This window comes from Eleutherodactylus coqui, chromosome 1 (assembly GCF_035609145.1).
Source record: "Eleutherodactylus coqui strain aEleCoq1 chromosome 1, aEleCoq1.hap1, whole genome shotgun sequence".
NCBI classification, from domain to species: Eukaryota; Metazoa; Chordata; class Amphibia; order Anura; family Eleutherodactylidae; genus Eleutherodactylus; species Eleutherodactylus coqui.
Window position 1 is genome coordinate 520,405,181 of NC_089837.1, and position 17,684 is coordinate 520,422,864.

Consider the following 17,684-nt stretch of genomic DNA (forward strand, 5'->3'; position numbering starts at 1 on the left):
TATTTTATGTGAGCGTTCCGGATTTGATCAGTAGGAATCATTGATGTGCAATTTACCAGCGAGACCCATCTGCAAAATCAGGACAAAACACAGCATTAAGTTAATCAGTCAAGAAAATCCTATTAGTTTAGGCAAGAAGGGATTTGGTAGGTAATGGGGTTTTGGATTTGCGGGCGTGTTGTTGTTATTGGTGGATGATATTATACTATGATGAGTCTTTATACTTCTGCATCGGATCTCCCATTATAAAAGTGCAAAAAATAAGCTTAAAGGGAAAGTACATTTTAATTCTGTTAAGTAAATGTAGCTCTTGAGCTATAAAGTTTTTCCTATTAAATCAGCAACCCCCGCTAGAGGGTGACCCGAGTAGAGCAGTCTGATAGCAGTAAAGCTATACAGGTCTATGGTGCTTTATTATTTAGTAATGATGGTCTTAGGCACCTTGGAACATCACTGAGAAACATAATGAAAGGTCTGAGATGCTCATTGTCAATGCAGTGAGCAATCCTTCCCTCCCAAAGGTTGTGTAGCAAACCTGGGTTATATCCAATACACTGTACCTCAGAGCTGCACTCACTATTCTGCTGGTGGAGTCACTGTGTACATACATTACTTATCCTGTACTGATCCTGAGTTACATCCTGTATTATACCCCAGAGCTGCACTCACTATTCTGCTGGTGGAGTCACTGTATACATACATTACTTATCCTGTACTGCTCCAGAGTTACATCCTGTATTATACCCCAGAGCTGCACTCACTAATCTGCTGGTGGAGTCACTGTGTACATACATTACTTATCCTGTACTAATCCTGAGTTACATCCTGTATTATACTCCAGAGCTGCACTCACTATTCTGCTGCTGGAGTCACTGTGTACATACATTACTTATCCAGTACTGATCCTGAGTTACATCCTGTATTATACTGCAGAGCTGCACTCACTATTCTGCTGGTGGAGTCACTGCGTACATACATTACTTATCCTGTACTGACCCTGAGTTACATCCTGCATTATACTCCAGAGCTGCACTCACTATTCTGCTGGTGGAGTCACTGTGTACATACATTACTTATCCTGTACTAACCCTGAGTTACATCCTGTATTATACTCCATAGCTGCACTCACTATTCTGCTGGTGGAGTCACTGTGTACACACATTACTTATCCTGTACTGCTCCTGAGTTACATCCTGTATTATACTCCAGAGCTGCACTCATTATTCTGCTGGTGGAGTCACTGTGTACATACATTACTTATCCTGTACTGACCCTGAGTTACATCCTGTAGATCTTTTATTAGAAAAGTATAAAACACAACCAAACATTAACAATAACACAACTGTATACAACAAGATGAGGCCCTTCCCCCTGGTCCATGACCCATCAACAAAAGAAAAGTCACTTTATACCCATTCCCCCTCCCCCACTGTACACTCACACAGCCACTCATACTCAATATTTAATAAAAATACTTAAAAGAGCATATCACTACAGAAAACTAGAACTACAGGTCCAGCCGAACCCCCTGAAACCACACAAATAAAACGAAATAGCGTTAAACAATAACAGAAATAACTAACCAAACCATACTAACATAAAGACTGAGCCAACCGGCATATAACCAAACTAATTTTTTTTAATTTTTTTATTTTTATTTTATTTTTTTGGGTCCCCAGTGCAGCTTGGGGGCCATGCCTGCTCCACCAGTCCGTGCCCAGAGTTCAAAGTTCAGGACGTGCCAAGCCACACCAGGGTTTTTTTTTTTGTTTTTTTTTAAATATACGTTATACCACACTTTTCCCCGCCGCAGCCTGGGGGCCATGCCCACTCCACCAGTCCGTGCCCAGAGTTTGTTTGGGACGTGCCAGGCTACGGCTCAAGGCGTGAACCCCACTCCCCCCCAACTCCCCACCCAACCTACCTACCACCCAAAATGTGAATATATACAATATATACAAAACCATAATAAACTATACACCGACATACACCAATATACATACTATACAATATTCATACAACCCGAAAGCCTAAGGTCGGCTCACCTGCAGCCCTACTTCTTTTCATTTTGCCCAAACCAAAACAAAAGGCTTCATGGTGCACTCACAGCCCCCCACCGGGATTGGAGATGATAAACCAGGCACAGACATCGCAATGTACTATCCCTTCTTTTTTTTTTTAAAAAGGTCTCCCTATTCTTCCCCTAATTTGCCCTAGACTGTCCTTAGTCTGCCCCTCAGTCTGACCCTTCATAGAAAACTGTCCCTGCCCTATCCCTCCTCTCTCCCTATCCTGTCCCTATTCTCTCCCTACTCTGCCCCTAGAAGATTAAGAAAAGACTGTCCCTAACGAAATACAAGCCCTCTCCATAGGAGAGAAGCCTTAGATGTGCCCAGCCTCTCATACTCCAAAGAACGCACCTTCACCAGGTCACCCAGGATGTTCCTACATACCGTATCCACGGGGAGGATTTTCAGCTCCGTCGAGACTAGACACCGTGCACTCCAGATGTGGAACCTAACCACTAGGCTAACTAGAAATAAAGTGCAGCGGTCCCTGCCACCAAGACCTCTGAAGGCTCCATAAGCCCACTCCGTATAGGAGAGGTGTGCCAGCTGACGCCAGCCTATGGAGACCCCTACCCGTTGGTAAACCTCTGTATTAAAGGGGCACTGAAGCAGGAAATGCTCCATGCTTTCCAGCACGTCGCTGCACTCCTGACGGGGGCAACCCCTGTCAATCAGAGGCCTGCTCTTCAAGTTACCCCTTACATACAGTCTCCCGTGAAAGCAGCGCCAAGCCAAGTCCCAAAACTTCAAGGGGACCCGGGTTGAATTCAGTAAATGTAACCCTCCCTCCAGGTCCCGACTTGGGCAGTCCTTGAGCGCCAGGGGCTTCTGGAAATGGGTCAACAGGACTCTTTCGTCGAGGAGCCTCCTCGTCAGAGTCCTGATCTCCCACATCCCCAGACCCCACCGGCGTATCACCTTCAGAACCAAGGTAGCGTAAGCCGGGAGATATCCATGCTGCGTGCGAAGGTCCTTCACTCGCCCTCCTGTCTCCCATTCCTGGAAGAAAGGCCGAAACCATCCCCGGCAGGAGTAGACCCACAGAGGAGCCCTCTCTTGCCAGAGGTTGCCTATGTTGATCTTAAAAAGGTGTCTACAAGAAACACCACGGGGTTGACCATAGATAACCCCCCTAGTCTCCTCGTGCGGTATGTAACATCTCTCCTGATCAGGTTCAACCTATTCCCCCACAACATTAGGAAGAACAGGTTGTAGACCCGGGTCCAGAGAGGCTCTGGCAAAATGCATACGCTGCCCAGGTAGATGAATAAAGGGAGCAGGTACGTTTTGATCAGGCTAACTCTTTCCCGAAGGGTTAAAGACCAACCCTTCCACTGATTAACCTTGTGAGTGGCACCGTCTAGCCTGTCTACCCAATTTTGCATGGGGTAATCCCCCTGGCCAAATTTGATGCCAAGAACTTTTGCTGAAGTCTGGGGCACCGGAAGAGTGTCCGGGAGATCAAACACAGGATCCCCCCTTCCTAACCAGAGACTTTCACACTTATCCCAGTTGACCCTGGACCCAGATGCCTCTGAGTAGCCATCCACCTCCGACACCACAAACTCCGCCTCCTCCCTTGAGGATACGAAGAGCGTGACATCATCGGCGTACGCCACTGCCCTCAGGGTAGCCTCCGGCACCGCCCGGTCCATCCCGACCCCTGCTATAGGTCCACGATCAACCCTCCTGAGGAAGGGATCTATCGCAAACACATACAACAGGGGACTTAGAGGACAGCCCTGACGGACACCGGACCCCCCCCCCCGAAAGGGCGGCCCAGCCAACCGTTCACCAGCGGGAAAGTCTCAGCCCCTGCATACAATGTTCGCAGCCAATCAACAAACCCCACTGGCAGGCCGTATCTCAGAAGGACTGACCAGAGGTACTCGTGATTAACCCGATCAAACGCTTTGGCCTGATCCAAGGACAGCAAGTACCCCTCCCAGTGACCAGCCCTACCCTGCTCCACTGCCTCTCGGACACCGAGAACAGCGCTAAAGGTGCTACGGCCTGGAACAGAGCAATGCTGGGCCCCCGAGAGGAGCTGGGGTGCAAACTTGACCAACCGATTAAACAGCACTTTTGCCAGAACCTTCCTGTCCGTATTGAGAAGCGCTATGGGACGCCAGTTCTCAATACGGCTCGAGTCTTTACCCTTTGACAGAAGGATCAAAGCTGACCTCCTCATTGACTTTGGCAGAGTGCCCGAGGAAAGACACTCATTTAATACCTCCGTCAAGAGGGGACTCAAGAGGTCCTTGAAGGTCTTATAATACTCGGAGGTTAGTCCATCCGGTCCTGGCGATTTTTTTTGAGCCGGAGCCCATCAATCGCCAGTCTAACTTCCTCTTCTCTGATCTCTTCTGTCAAAACATCAAGAGAGGTGTCTACTCCCGGCTCAGGGACAGTTTCAGCCAGGAAAGCCGACATCACTTCCGAATCTAGATCCTTCTTTCCCAAGAATTGCGAGTAGTAGGATCTGACGACCTCCAGAATCCCTGATCTGGATCGATTCAGGGACCCCGTACTGTCAATCAGTCCAGTGACCATTTTACTATTCACTGACATCCTACAGTTTCTGTAAGGGTCGGGCGAGCGGTACTTCCCGAAATCCCTCTCAAAAACCAAGGAAGCGTGTCTATCGTACTGGCACTTCTTGAGCAAAGATTTCACTCTGGAGATCTCCTCGCGGCTACCTCCAGTCGAAACGAGATGTTCGAGTTTCCTCCTCAGGCCATTGTACAGGCGGTACCTGTCCAGGCATCTGAGGTTGGAGAGCTCTCGGAAGAACCTTGCCGCCCTCCTCTTGAACATCTCCCACCACTCTGACTTACTGCTACAAAGATCCAGTAACGGTACCTGGCTCTGCAGAAAATCCTCAAAGGACTGTCTTATCTCTGCTTCCTCCAGGAGTGATGAATTCAGCCTCCATAAGCCTCTACCCATCCGGGGGGTCTCTGCAACATTCAGAGAAAACAATATTAGACAGTGATCGGAGAATTCCACCTCAACAACGGACACTGGTGAAGAGATGGCTTCCTCCTTCAAATAAAACCTGTCTATTCTAGACCTGCTCTGACCTCTATAATAGGTGAACCCCTCGTGGCCTGGGGTGTGCCGGATGTGGACATCCACCAGGCGAGCCTCGCTAGCTATACTATTAAGTGCGACGCTGTCAAAAGTCAACCGCCTGTCTCCAGAGCCTCCCCTATCGCGGGCTCTCGTGACTGCATTAAAGTCACCTCCAAAGACAACTTGGCGGCTGGTAAAAAGGTAGGGCTTGATCCTCATAAAGAGACTCTTCCTGTCCTTTTTTGACTGGGGACCGTAGATGTTGACAAGTCTTAATTCTTGTCCCTTCATGAGGACATCTAAGATCAGACACCTTCCCATTTCTAATTCAATAACTCGTCGGCATTCAACCGCTGCGGTAAAAAGTACCGCCACTCCGCTATACGGCTCGGCCGCAAGAGACCAGTAGGAAGGGCCTGACCTCCACTCCCTTTTTGCCTTATGTATGGCTGCCAAATCGGACAGCCTGGTCTCCTGCAAAAATAAAATGTCGGCTTCAACTCGGCTGAGAAAATCAAAGGCCGCAAATCTAGCCGTATCAGACTTAATGCTGGCAACGTTAATTGATGCCAGAGTCAGCGGAGTGGGTACCGCCATCATGAGTGATTAAATTAGACGGCTTTCTTCCTCACACCCCCTTCCTCGGGGTCAGAGGAAAGTCCCTTGCTTCTTTTTTTGGACATAGATGTGTCCATAGCAAGGGATCCCCCGACCCCATCGTCCTTGTTTCCAGGCTCTAGAGTCGCCTCCTCCCCTGTAGGAACTATGCCTCCACGAGGAGGAGACTCAGCGCCCCCCGTTGACCCTTTCTTTGCCCCAGGAACCTTGCCCTTTCCTTCCCCCTCAGAGGAGGAAGAGATGTCTTGAAGGGCTCGGAACCTATTGGAGTGTCCAACTGGAGGTGAGCAGGCTTCCCCTTCCAGTACTTGGCCCGGGGTGGGAGAAGATCTTGAATCCCCCCTTCGCTTCCTCCTCGTGGCACGTAGCTTACGCCTTTTTTCTAACCACCTCTTGCCTTCCTCATCCACACTTTCATAGTGGGAGGAATCTGCAGAGTTGGTCTCCTCCCTCTGGATCCTCCTGTCCTCTTCATCTAACTCGCTGTCCCTCAAAGCCTCAGCCGCGAGATTTGCTTCTGGAACAGGGGCCACCATCGACCCACCTGCTGTGGGCGCTCCTGTCAGCTCCCTGCTCCGTCTGCGTTTCTCCTGACGCCTCTGCTGAGCAGCCGTCTTTTGCCGGTTCTTCCCTGGCTCCTGAGCTCCCCCACCTCTGCTGGTCCCCTCACCCCCGGAGGCCACCTCATGACCCCCATCCGTAGGGGCAGAGACCGCATTGGCAAAGGAGCGTGGACAGCGGCTAAATGGGTGACCGAGATCACCACACAGGTTACACCTAATCTCTGTACAGGAGGCGGCAAGATGACCCAGACCCCCACACAGAGCGCACTTCAAGATCTTACAAGCAGCGCTCAAGTGTGAGGGGTCGCCGCACCTGTGGCAGAGCTTCGGCTGCCCCTGGTAAAAGGCCAAGATACGATCCCTGCCGAGGAAGGCCGCAGATGGTATGTGTGCCACTGAGTTTCCTGAACGCTTCAGCTTGACCATGAACGTCCAGGCCCCGGACCATATGCCGTGCTCATCCCGGTTCTTTCTGGGCATTTCCGTCACCTCTCCGTACCTACTGAGCCACGTCATGATGTCAAAGCAAGAAAGTGACTCGTTACGAGTCAAAACGGTCACTTTCTTGATATCGTTCTGGTGAGACACCACCTGGATGGCAAAGTCCCGCCAGCCGGGCTCGTTTTTCATCAGCTCGTAGTTCCCCCAGAAAAGTTCTAGACCCTCTGGGCGAACGAAGCTGATGTCAAACTCAGACGTGCCATAGGGATGGATCAGGGCAAAGATGTCAACCGCCCTAAAGCCCATCTTCAGTAGGAGCTCCACTACCTTCCCCCTTGGAGGACATGCATCATTGCCCCTCCAACGAAGACGGACCACATTCCTACGACCTGCGTCCTGCCCGGGTGTTGGTAGGGACCATACGGTCTCCCCCCTTTGCTCTCGGAAGGCACCCAAGCCATGTCTCTCTTTCCAGAGAGATAGGTCCACCTCTCTTCCTCCAACTGTAATTGAACTCTCCCCTTTCCGTAGAGCCTCCAAGAGGCGCTGTTGCAAAACGCCCTCCCTAGAGCCTGGAGACAAGGAGGACCCACTCCCTCCAGCGGCGACACGGGCATAACTCCTACCAGGTGCTGTCGCCGCTGGAGGGGCGACTGGAACCTGTGACACTTCCTGACCCCCTGAACAAACTGTACCTGCTTGTGCAGCAGGTGCCCCTATATTAGGGGCGCCAAGAGCTCCCTGGGTCTCTGGGCTCTTAGTAGTATCAGAGACCTGGGCTGAACTGGGAATCTTCTTATTACCACTAGTACCTCTCTCGCACGCACCCTCACCATCCGGACCAGATTTTGGGTCAGGACCAGGGTCCAAGCGGGCCTTAGCAGACCTAGGGGGCAACATTGCTGGCCCAGCTTGTGCAGCTGCAACTACCGCAATGTTCCCCCCACGGCCAGCACTCTGTGTTATAGCAGAGATGTTTTTAGTTTTGCTTTTGCCTTTCTTTTTACCTTTGCCAGAAGCCTCCGCATCACTGGGTGCCTGGGACCGAGAGACCCCCGCAGACCGAGCTGTCACACAGGAGACCTCAGATGCTGATCCCGCTGCTCCCTCCGCATCACCGGCCTTACTGGTACCATCACCGCCATAGCCTTCAGCCTTCTCAACTTTACCACAGGGTCCCAGGTCTGAGGTGCCTCTTTCTGGCTTTGCAGCCGGACCAGCGTCCCCCGTCACATAGACAAATTTTTCATGGGTCTTCCTTTGTTTTCCTTTTTTATCCTTGATTTTTGTGTCCACTTTGGGAATGTCTTTGCCAAAATGAAGACCCCCCATATGAGGAGGGGATTCCAGCAGTTGCGACACCAAAGCCCCCACCTTATGACTTCCTTCCTCCAGATCAGACTCCTCAGAGGTTGTTGGTAGCCCAATTTGCTCTGGCTGGAGATTGCTGGTACTTGCAGTGCTGCCTTGGGTTAGGGCTTGTTCAGCCGAACACGCAGGCTGCTCCCCCAGACTCTCCTGTACATCCTCGTAGTCGTCCTCATCCGAGCTGTAGTCACCATCACTAGACTGATCGGTCTGCTGCAAGTTACTGCGTCCTGCAGCCATCTTCGCAAACCGATTCATGATCTTTTCTTTAAAGGGACCGCTCTCCTCCAAGATCCGCTCTCTCACATCTTTCCACACTTTAATGCACTCTTTGCACTTCTGCATTACTTTAGAGACTTCCGCCTTTTTGCCTTTCGAGGTGGCCTGGTCTCTTTGCAGCCTGGCAGACCGCAGTTTTTCCATCTGCATAACAATCTGCTTTCCTGCAGTCTCATACTCAGCCATGCTTCTTGCCAGCCGGGAGGCCAGCTCTACCACAGACTCTCCCTCTGGCCTATCACTCCACTTTTCCGGCTTTGCCAGCTTCTGTGGCTTACCTGCCTTCCTCCGGGCCTGGCTACGCGTCACCATCTCGCTGCCTGCGCTGTCGGATGCAGCCGCACTGATGGACTGGCCCGCGTTACTGCGCCTGCGACTGGAGCCCGTGTCACCGCTGCCACGACTTAGAACCGTCCTTTTCTCTGGCTCACCTGCAGTCCTTGGCTTCTTATATTTTGCCGCTGCGGAACATCTTGGAGCTGCAGAAGCCACCGATGCCACTGCGGAGGTCGTTGCGGCCATCTCTGTCCTCCCTCCCTCCGACCGAGATCGGAGGGAGGAGGTGCGGGGCTGCATACCAAACAAAGCCCAGAAATGTGCACTGTTCCTGGGCTCTCAACAAGGTCTCCACCTGGGAAGCAGACCACACCCTGGATCCTGCAGAGCTCTTCAGAACACAACCTTACTCCAGAGTTGCACTCACTATTCTGCTGGTGGAGTCACTGTGTACATACATTACTTATCCTGTACTGATCCTGAGTTACATTCTGTAGATCTTTTTATTATAAAAGTGAAAAACACAACAATAAACAGAACATAAATATCGCTCACTTGGCATAAACATAAAACCAAAACCAATTATCACTTGTGTTATCCATACTTTGCCTTACTGCAGGACAAAAGAAAAAGGTCCATCTGGTCCAAACAATACACACAGCACACAACACCAACCTGCACTCCAAAACTACACTCACTCATCCTCACCAATACATATACACTACATACTACATATAACAATATACACACATGTAAGAAAACATCCCTAACTCACAGGATCCAGCCAGAAATCCCAAAAAAGAAGAAAGAAAACGACTAATAACCGAAGCAATTATATAATAACACTAATGCAAACAACCATAACAAAAGTAATAGCAATAAGAACCACCCAATACCCTTTTTTTTTTATTTATTTATTTATTTATTTATTTTTTTTTCCTTTTTAATGCCCACCACCTAAAGAATAAAACCTTACATAATTCTAAACTAATCCTATATCCAGACCAAACCACCACACCCCCCAAACAACCCCCTACGGTGCAGCCTGGGAGCCACGCCTGCATCCCAAGTCCGTGCTCAATGTCTATGTCCAGGACGAGCCGAGCTGCACCGCATACACACACCCTGCCCGCCGCAGCCTGAGGGCCACGCCCGCACCAACAGTCCGTGCCCAGTGTTCATTGTCCGGGACGTGTCAAGCTACGGCTGAGGCATAAATCCCCCCCCCCCTCCCCCCAATAAACCCCCACCCAACCTATCTATAACCCCTAGCCCTATATACAAAACAAAACATATAACCTCTCACATTACATAACTACAAACCAACACTACATATTAATACCCGAAAGCCTAAGGTTCAGTTACCTGCAGCCGTACATACTTCATCTTTGACCGAAAAACAAAAACTCTACTAGTGTCACACTCAGCCCTCCACAAGGTGTGGATATGATAAGCCGGGCACCGACCAAAAAGAGAAAAACTATCCCTATAGTTAATCTGTCCCTACAATGTCCCTACTCCTTCCCTAAAACTTACCCTCAGAGAAACTGTCCCTACCTCTCCCTATTCTGTCCCTACAAAGACCCTAACAATAAGAAGACTGTCCCTAACGAAATACAAACCCTCTCCATAGGAGAGAGGCCTTAGTCGTGCCCGACCTCTCATAATCCAGAGAGCGCACCTTCACCAGGTCACCCAGGATGTTTCTATTCACCTCATCCACGGGGAGGATTTTCTCTTCCGTCGAAACTAAACACCGTGCGTTCCAAATGTGAAACCTGACCACTAGGCTGACTAAGAATAAAGTGCACCGGTCCCTGCCACCAAGGTCCCCGAATGCCCCATAGACCCATTCCGCATACGAGAGGCGTGCCAACCTGGGCCAACCAATGGAGGCTCCCACCCGTTTGTACACCTCTGTATTAAAGGGACACTGAAGCAGGAAATGCTCCATGCTTTCCAGTACGTTGCTGCACTCCTGGCGGGGGCAACCCCTATCCACCAGTGGCCTGCTCTTCAAGTTGCCCCTTACATACAGTCTCCCGTGGAAACAGCGCCAAGTCAAGTCCCAAAACTTCAAGGGGATCCTGTCAGAATTCAATAAACGTAACCCTCCCTCCAGGTCCCGACTTGGGCAGTCCTTGAGCGCCAGGGGCTTCTGGAAATGGGTCAACAGAACCCTCTTATCGAAGAGTTTCCTCGACAGAGTTCTGATCTCCCACATCCCCAGACCCCACCGACGTATCATCTTCAGAACCACGGTAGCGTAAGCCGGAAGATGCCCGTGCGGCGTGCGAAGATCCTTCACTCGCCCTCCTGTCTCCCATTCCTGGAAGAAAGGCCGAAGCCATCCCCAACAGGAGAATACCCACGGAGGAGCCCTCTCTTGCCAGAGGTTGCCTATATTGATCTTAACAAAGGTGTTTACGAGAAACACCACGGGGTTGACCATAGATAACCCCCCTAGTCTCCTCGTGCGATATGTGACATCTCTCCTAATTAGGTTCAACCTGTTCCCCCACAACATTAGGAAGAACAGGTTGTAGACCCGGGTCCAGAGAGGTTCTGGCAAAATGCATACGCTGCCCAGGTAGATGAATAAAGGGAGCAGGTATGTTTTGATCAGGTTAACCCTTTCCCGAAGGGTCAAAGACCAACCCTTCCACTGGGCAACCTTCTGAGTGGCACCATCGAGCCTGACCACCCAATTTTGCATGGGGTAATCTCCCCGGCCGAATTTGATGGCGAGAACTTTAGCCGAGTCCTGGGGCACTGGAAGGGTGTCCGGGAGACTAAATGTAGGATCTCCCCTTCCTAACCAGAGACTTTCGCACTTATCCCAGTTGATGTCGGACCCGGATGCTTCCGAGTAGCGATCCACCTCTGCCATCACGTACTCTGCCTCCCCCCTCGAGGACACAAAGACGGTGACGTCATCAGCGTACGCTGCCACCCTGAGGGCGGCTTCCGGCACCGCCCGATCCATCCCGACCCCCGCCATAGGCCCACCATCAATCATCCTAAGGAAAGGATCAATGGCAAACACGTACAGCAAGGGGCTCAGAGGACAACCCTGACGGACGCCAGACCCAACCTCAAATGGGTGGCCGACCCAACCGTTCACTAGCGGGAAAGTCTCAGCCCCCGCGTACAATGTCTTGAGCCAATTGACAAACCCCACTGGCAGGCCATATCTCAGAAGAACAGACCAGAGGTACTCATGATTAACCCGATCAAACGCTTTGGCCTGATCCAAGGACAGCAGGTATCCCTCCCAGTGACCAGCCCTACCCTGCTCCACTGCCTCCCGGACACCTAGAACAGCACTAAAGGTGCTACGGCCTGGAACAGAGCAATGCTGGGCGCCCGAGAGGAGCCGGGGTGCAAACTTGACCAGCCGATTAAACAGCACTTTTGCCAGAACCTTCCTGTCCGTATTGAGAAGCGCTATGGGACGCCAGTTCTCAATACGGCTCGAGTCTTTACCCTTTGACAGAAGGATCAAAGCCGACCTCCTCATTGACTTTGGGAGAGTGTCCGAGGAAAGACACTCATTGAAAACCTCAGTCAAGAGGGGACTCAAGAGGTCCTAAAAGGTCTTATAGTACTCAGATGTTAAGCCATCCGGTCCTGGCGATTTTTTGAGCGCAAGCCCATCAATCGCCAGTTTAACTTCCTCTATGTTGATCTCCTCTGTCAAAACATTAAGGAAGATGTCATCCCCTGGCTCAGGAACAGCTTCAGCCAGGAAAGCCGACATCACATCTCGATCTAGATCCCTCTTCCTCAAAAGGTGCGAGTAGAAGGATCTGATGACTTCCAGAATCCCTGATCTGGACCTGTTCAGAGATCCCGTACCGTCGATCAGTCCAGTGACAACTTTACGATTCACTGACATCTTGCAGTTTCTGTAAGGGTCAGGTGAGTGGTACTTCCCGAAGTCCCTCTCAAAAACCAAAGATGCGTGCCTATTATACTGGCACCCTTTGAGCAAAGACTTCACTCTGGAGATCTCCTCGCGGCTACCTCCAGTCGAGATGAGATGTTCGAGTTTCCTCCTCAGGCCCTGATAAAGACGATACTTACTCAGGCTCCTGAGGCTAGAGAGCTGGCGGAAGAACCTCGCAGCCCTGATCTTGAATATCTCCCACCACTCTGACTTACTGCTACAAAGATCCAGTAATGGTACCTGGCTCTGCAGAAAATCCTCAAAGGACTGTCTTATCTCTGCTTCCTCCAGGAGTGATGAATTCAGCCTCCATAAGCCTCTACCCATCCGGGGGGTCTCTGCAACATTCAGGGAAAACAAAATCAGACAGTGGTCGGAGAATTCCACCTCAACAACAGAAACTGGTGAAGAGATGGCTTCCTCCTTCAAATAAAACCTATCTATTCTAGACCTGCACTCGCCTCTATAATAGGTGAAACCCGTGTGGCCTGGGGTGTGCCGGATGTGGACATCCACCAGGCGAGCTTCGCTAGCTATGCTATTAAGCGCGACGCTATCATAAGTCAGCTTGCCTAGGGAGCCTCCCCTGTCACGGGTCCTCGTGACTGCGTTAAAGTCACCCCCAAAGATCACCTGCCGACTGGTAAAAAGGTACGGCTTGATCCTCATAAAGAGATCTTTGCGGTCCCGCTTGGTTTGGCGACCGTAGATGTTGATTAGCCGAAGCTCTTGTCCCTTCATGAGAACATCCAGGATCAGGCACCTCCCTATTTCTAACTCGATAACCCGTCGGCATTCAACCGCTGCGGTAAAAAGTACCGCCACTCCGCTATATGGCTCGGCCGCAAGAGACCAGTAAGATGGACCAGACCTCCATTCCCTCCTTGCCTTATGCACAGCTGCCAAATTTGGCAGCCTGGTCTCTTGCAAAAACAAAATGTCAGCTTCAACGCGGCCGAGAAAATCAAAGGCCGCAAATCTAGCCATATCAGATTTAATGCTGGCAACATTAATGGATGCCAGCGTCAACGGAGCGGGTGCCGCCATCATTGGTGATTGAGTTAGATGGCTTTCTTCTTCCCACCCCCCTTCTCATCCGGGTCTGAGGATGACCCCTTGCCACGTTTCTTGGACACTGAAAGGTCCATGGCAAGGGGCTCCTCGACCTCGTCCTCCTTGCCACTGGGCTCTGGGCCAGCCCTCCCCCTGGAGGTCACCAAACCCCCATAAGAGGAAGGCTCAGCACCCCCTGTAGGCCCCACGTTTGTCCTAGGCATCTCTTCCTCCGAGGACGAGAGAGCTTGGTACCTGTTGGAGAGCCCAACAAGGGGAGAGTTTGGATTGCCTTCCTGCACCTGGCCCGTTGCAGGGGAAGATTTCCCTTCCCTTTTTTTCATTTTCTTGGAGCCCTGCTTGCGCTTTTTCTTTTGCCACTCATCCTTGCCCTCACCCACACTTTCATAGTGGGAAGAATCTGAATAAGTGGCATCCTCTTCCCTTTGGATCCTCCTGACCTCCTCATCCAGCTCCCTGTCCCCTGGAGCCTCAGGCACATGATTTGCGTCCGGAGCAGGGGCCAGCATTGACCCACCTGCCACCTGGGTTTCCACCAGCTCCCTGCCCCTTCCGCGCTTCTCTTGGCGCCTTAGCTTGGCTGCCCCAGCATGTTTGTTCTTCCTTGGCTCCTGGGCTCCATCGCCTCTGCTGGTCCCCTCCCCTGCAGAAGCAACCTCACGGCTCTCCTCCGCTGGGGCCCTGACCGCATTGGCAAAAGAGCGTGGACAGCGACTGAATGGGTGACCGAGGTCACCACACAGGTGACACCTAATCTCTGTACAAGATGCCGCAAGATGACCTACCTCGCCACACAGAGCGCACTTGATGACGTTACAGGCTGCACTCAAATGTGTGGGGTCGCCGCACTTGTGACAGAGCTTCGGCTGCCCCTGGTAGAAGGCCAAGATACGATCCCTGCCAAGGAAAGCCGCGGATGGTATGTGGGCCACCGAATTCCCTGAACGCTTAAGTTTCACCATAAACGTCCAGGCTCCGGACCAGATGCCGTGTTCGTCCCGGTTCTTATTGGGCATATCCACCACCTCTCCATACCGACTTATCCAAGTCATGATATCATAACAAGAGAGGGACTCGTTACGAGTCAAAACGGTCACTCTCTTGACTCCAGTCTGGCGGGTTACCACTTGTGCAGCGAAACCGCGCCAGCCGGGCTCGTCCTTCATCAGCTCATAATTCCCCCAGAAGAGCTCCAGGCCCTCCGGGCGAGCAAAGCTGATGTCGAACTCAGACGTGCCATAAGGATGGATCAGGGCATAGATGTCATTTGCCCTGAAACCCATCTTCAGCAGAAGCTCCACCACCTTACTCCTGGATGGGCACGCGTCATTGCCTCTCCACTGAAGACGAGCCACATTCCTACGGCCAATGTCCTGCCCGGTTGTCGGCAGGGACCAGACGGTCTCCCCCCTTTGTTCTCGGAAGGCACCAAGACCATGTCTCTCCACCCAGAGAGACAAATCCACAACTCTGCCCCCTACATTCATCGAGCTCTCCCCCCTCCTCAAGGCCTCCAGGAGGCGCTGTTGCAAAACGCCGTCCCCAGAGCCCAAAGACGAGGAGGACGCATCCCCCCTCCCTCCAGCGGCGACACTGGCATAACTTCTACCAGATGTTGTTGCCGCTGGAGGGGCGACTGGATCCTGACCCACCCCCTGACTACCCTCCAAAGCCCCACCCTCCCGTACAAAAGGTGGCATACCAGCCGGGGAATCGGGGACACCTGTTCCTGCAGGAACAGGGGCAGCAGGAACAGGGGCAGCAGGGGTACCAACAGCCGCATCCATTACCGCACTCACTTCTCCATTAGCTGCTGGACCAGGACCCATGTTACCTTTACTCTTAATTTTCTCTTTATGCCCTGAGGGCAAGTCCATGGCACCTTTGGTGGGTGGCTGAAGATGTACTTCAACATTTCTTTTACATTGGTGGCTGTAGCTCCGCCCACCTTAGCCACTCTTGGATTTGCAGTTCCCCCAGCTTTCCTTCCAGCAGCAGAAGGATGTTTACCATGTGTGGGAGGATCGGCAGACCCAGCCACCACCCCCTGCGCCCCCTCTGCACCGGAAAGGCGCTTTAGGGACACAGGGGGGACAGCTAAGCCACCACCGGTGGGACCTGGCGCCGGATCACGCCCCCCTCCCACTGGGACGTGACCAACAGCGCCAGCACCTCTGGACTGGCCGCGACTCTTCGCTTTCCGAACGCTCTTCTCCACCTCCTTTACTCCTCCATTCCCACTACTAGCACAAGTGGGCTTGGAGTTTTGGGCCGCATTAACCCTCTCTTCCCCAGTCCCCTGCACCAGACCCACCATAGAGCCCGGGACTAGGAGCTCAGGGTTACCACCCTGGTCTGACTTTTCAGCCAAACCAGAGTGCTTGGTGACATAAACGAACTTTTCTTGAATATACGTTTTTTCCTTTTTCCTCCTCTTTTTGCTTGAGGTTTCTGGGGGCAAATCCTTTCCAAAGTAGCAGGATTGTAGCCTCTCTGGGGACTCCTGCAGCTGTATCTGCCGCATTATCAGCGCCCCCTCTCCACTGCTGCTGCAGCTGTCATCGGTGTCCTCCTGGTCAGATTCGCCTGACGTGGGGGGCAGGCTGACCTGTTCAGCTGGGATGCTGGGCCCAGTAGTCCCACCTGGCAGCGACGATTGCTGCTCACCAGAGCACCCAGCTCGCCCATCCTCAGCACTGTCTGATTCGCCTGTGCTGCTGCTTGAGCACCTGGCAGAGCGCTCTTTAATGCCGCAACTGCTCACAGATGCCATTTTGCTAAACCTTTCGTCGTTTAACAGTTTTTCTTTGAAAGGCCCACTTCTTTGCAGAATCCTTTCCCTCTCCTCTGCATAAAACTCAATGGCCTCCTCACAGGCTTCAATCTGCCGCGATATGGCTAACTTCCTGGTGCGGGATCTGGCCCGCTCCGCATCATAGCGGGCAACGTGCAGCTCCTGCTTATATTTATTCAGCTGCCTCCCGACATGCCCAAAGTCCTTCATATACTTGGCAATGCGTGATGCCACATCCGCTACAGACTCGCCCTCCTTGCGATCAGCCCAACTTGCCTGCAAACGTTGTTTTGCCGCATGGTCCTCCACTCTCTTCCTCTGGCTGCGGGTCCTCTTGGGCTCCTCCAGGGGAGTCAGGGTGACATTGCTGCCACTCCGACCAGGTGTTCTCCCCTCCTGGGGTGCAGTCCTCCCTCCCCCCGACCGAGGCCAGAGGGAGGAGGTCTGGGACTCCATGGCTGGAGCAAGCCCAGCACCTGCAGCCTTTGCTGGGTAGGTTTTTCTCCAACTAGTGACCACACCCTGGATCCTGCAGAGCTCTCACACACCCAACCTTCTCCAGAGATGCACTCACTATTCTGCTGCTGGAGTCACTGTGTACATACATTACTTATCCTGTACTGCTCCTGAGTTACATCCTGTATTATACCCCAGAGCTGCACTCACTATTCTGCTGGTGGAGTCACTGTGTACATACATTACTTATCCTGTACTGACCCTGAGTTACATCCTGTATTATACTCCAGAGCTGCACTCAGTATTCTGCTGCTGGAGTCACTGTGTACATACATTACTTATCCAGTACTGATCCTGAGTTACATCCTGTATTATACTGCAGAGCTGCACTCACTATTCTGCTGGTGGAGTCACTGTGTACATACATTACTTACCCTGTACTGATCCTGAGTTACATCCTGTATTATACTCCAGAGCTGCACTCACTATTCTGCTGGTGGGGTCACTGTTTACATACATTATTTATCCTGTACTGATCCTGAGTTACATCCTGTATTATCCTCCAGAGCTGCACTCACTATTATGCTGGTGGAGTCACTGTGTACATACATTACTTTTCCTGTACTGATCCGGAGTTACATCCTGTATTATACTCCAGAGCTGCACTCACTATTCTGCTGGTGGGGTCACTGTGTACATACATTACTTATCCTGTACTGATC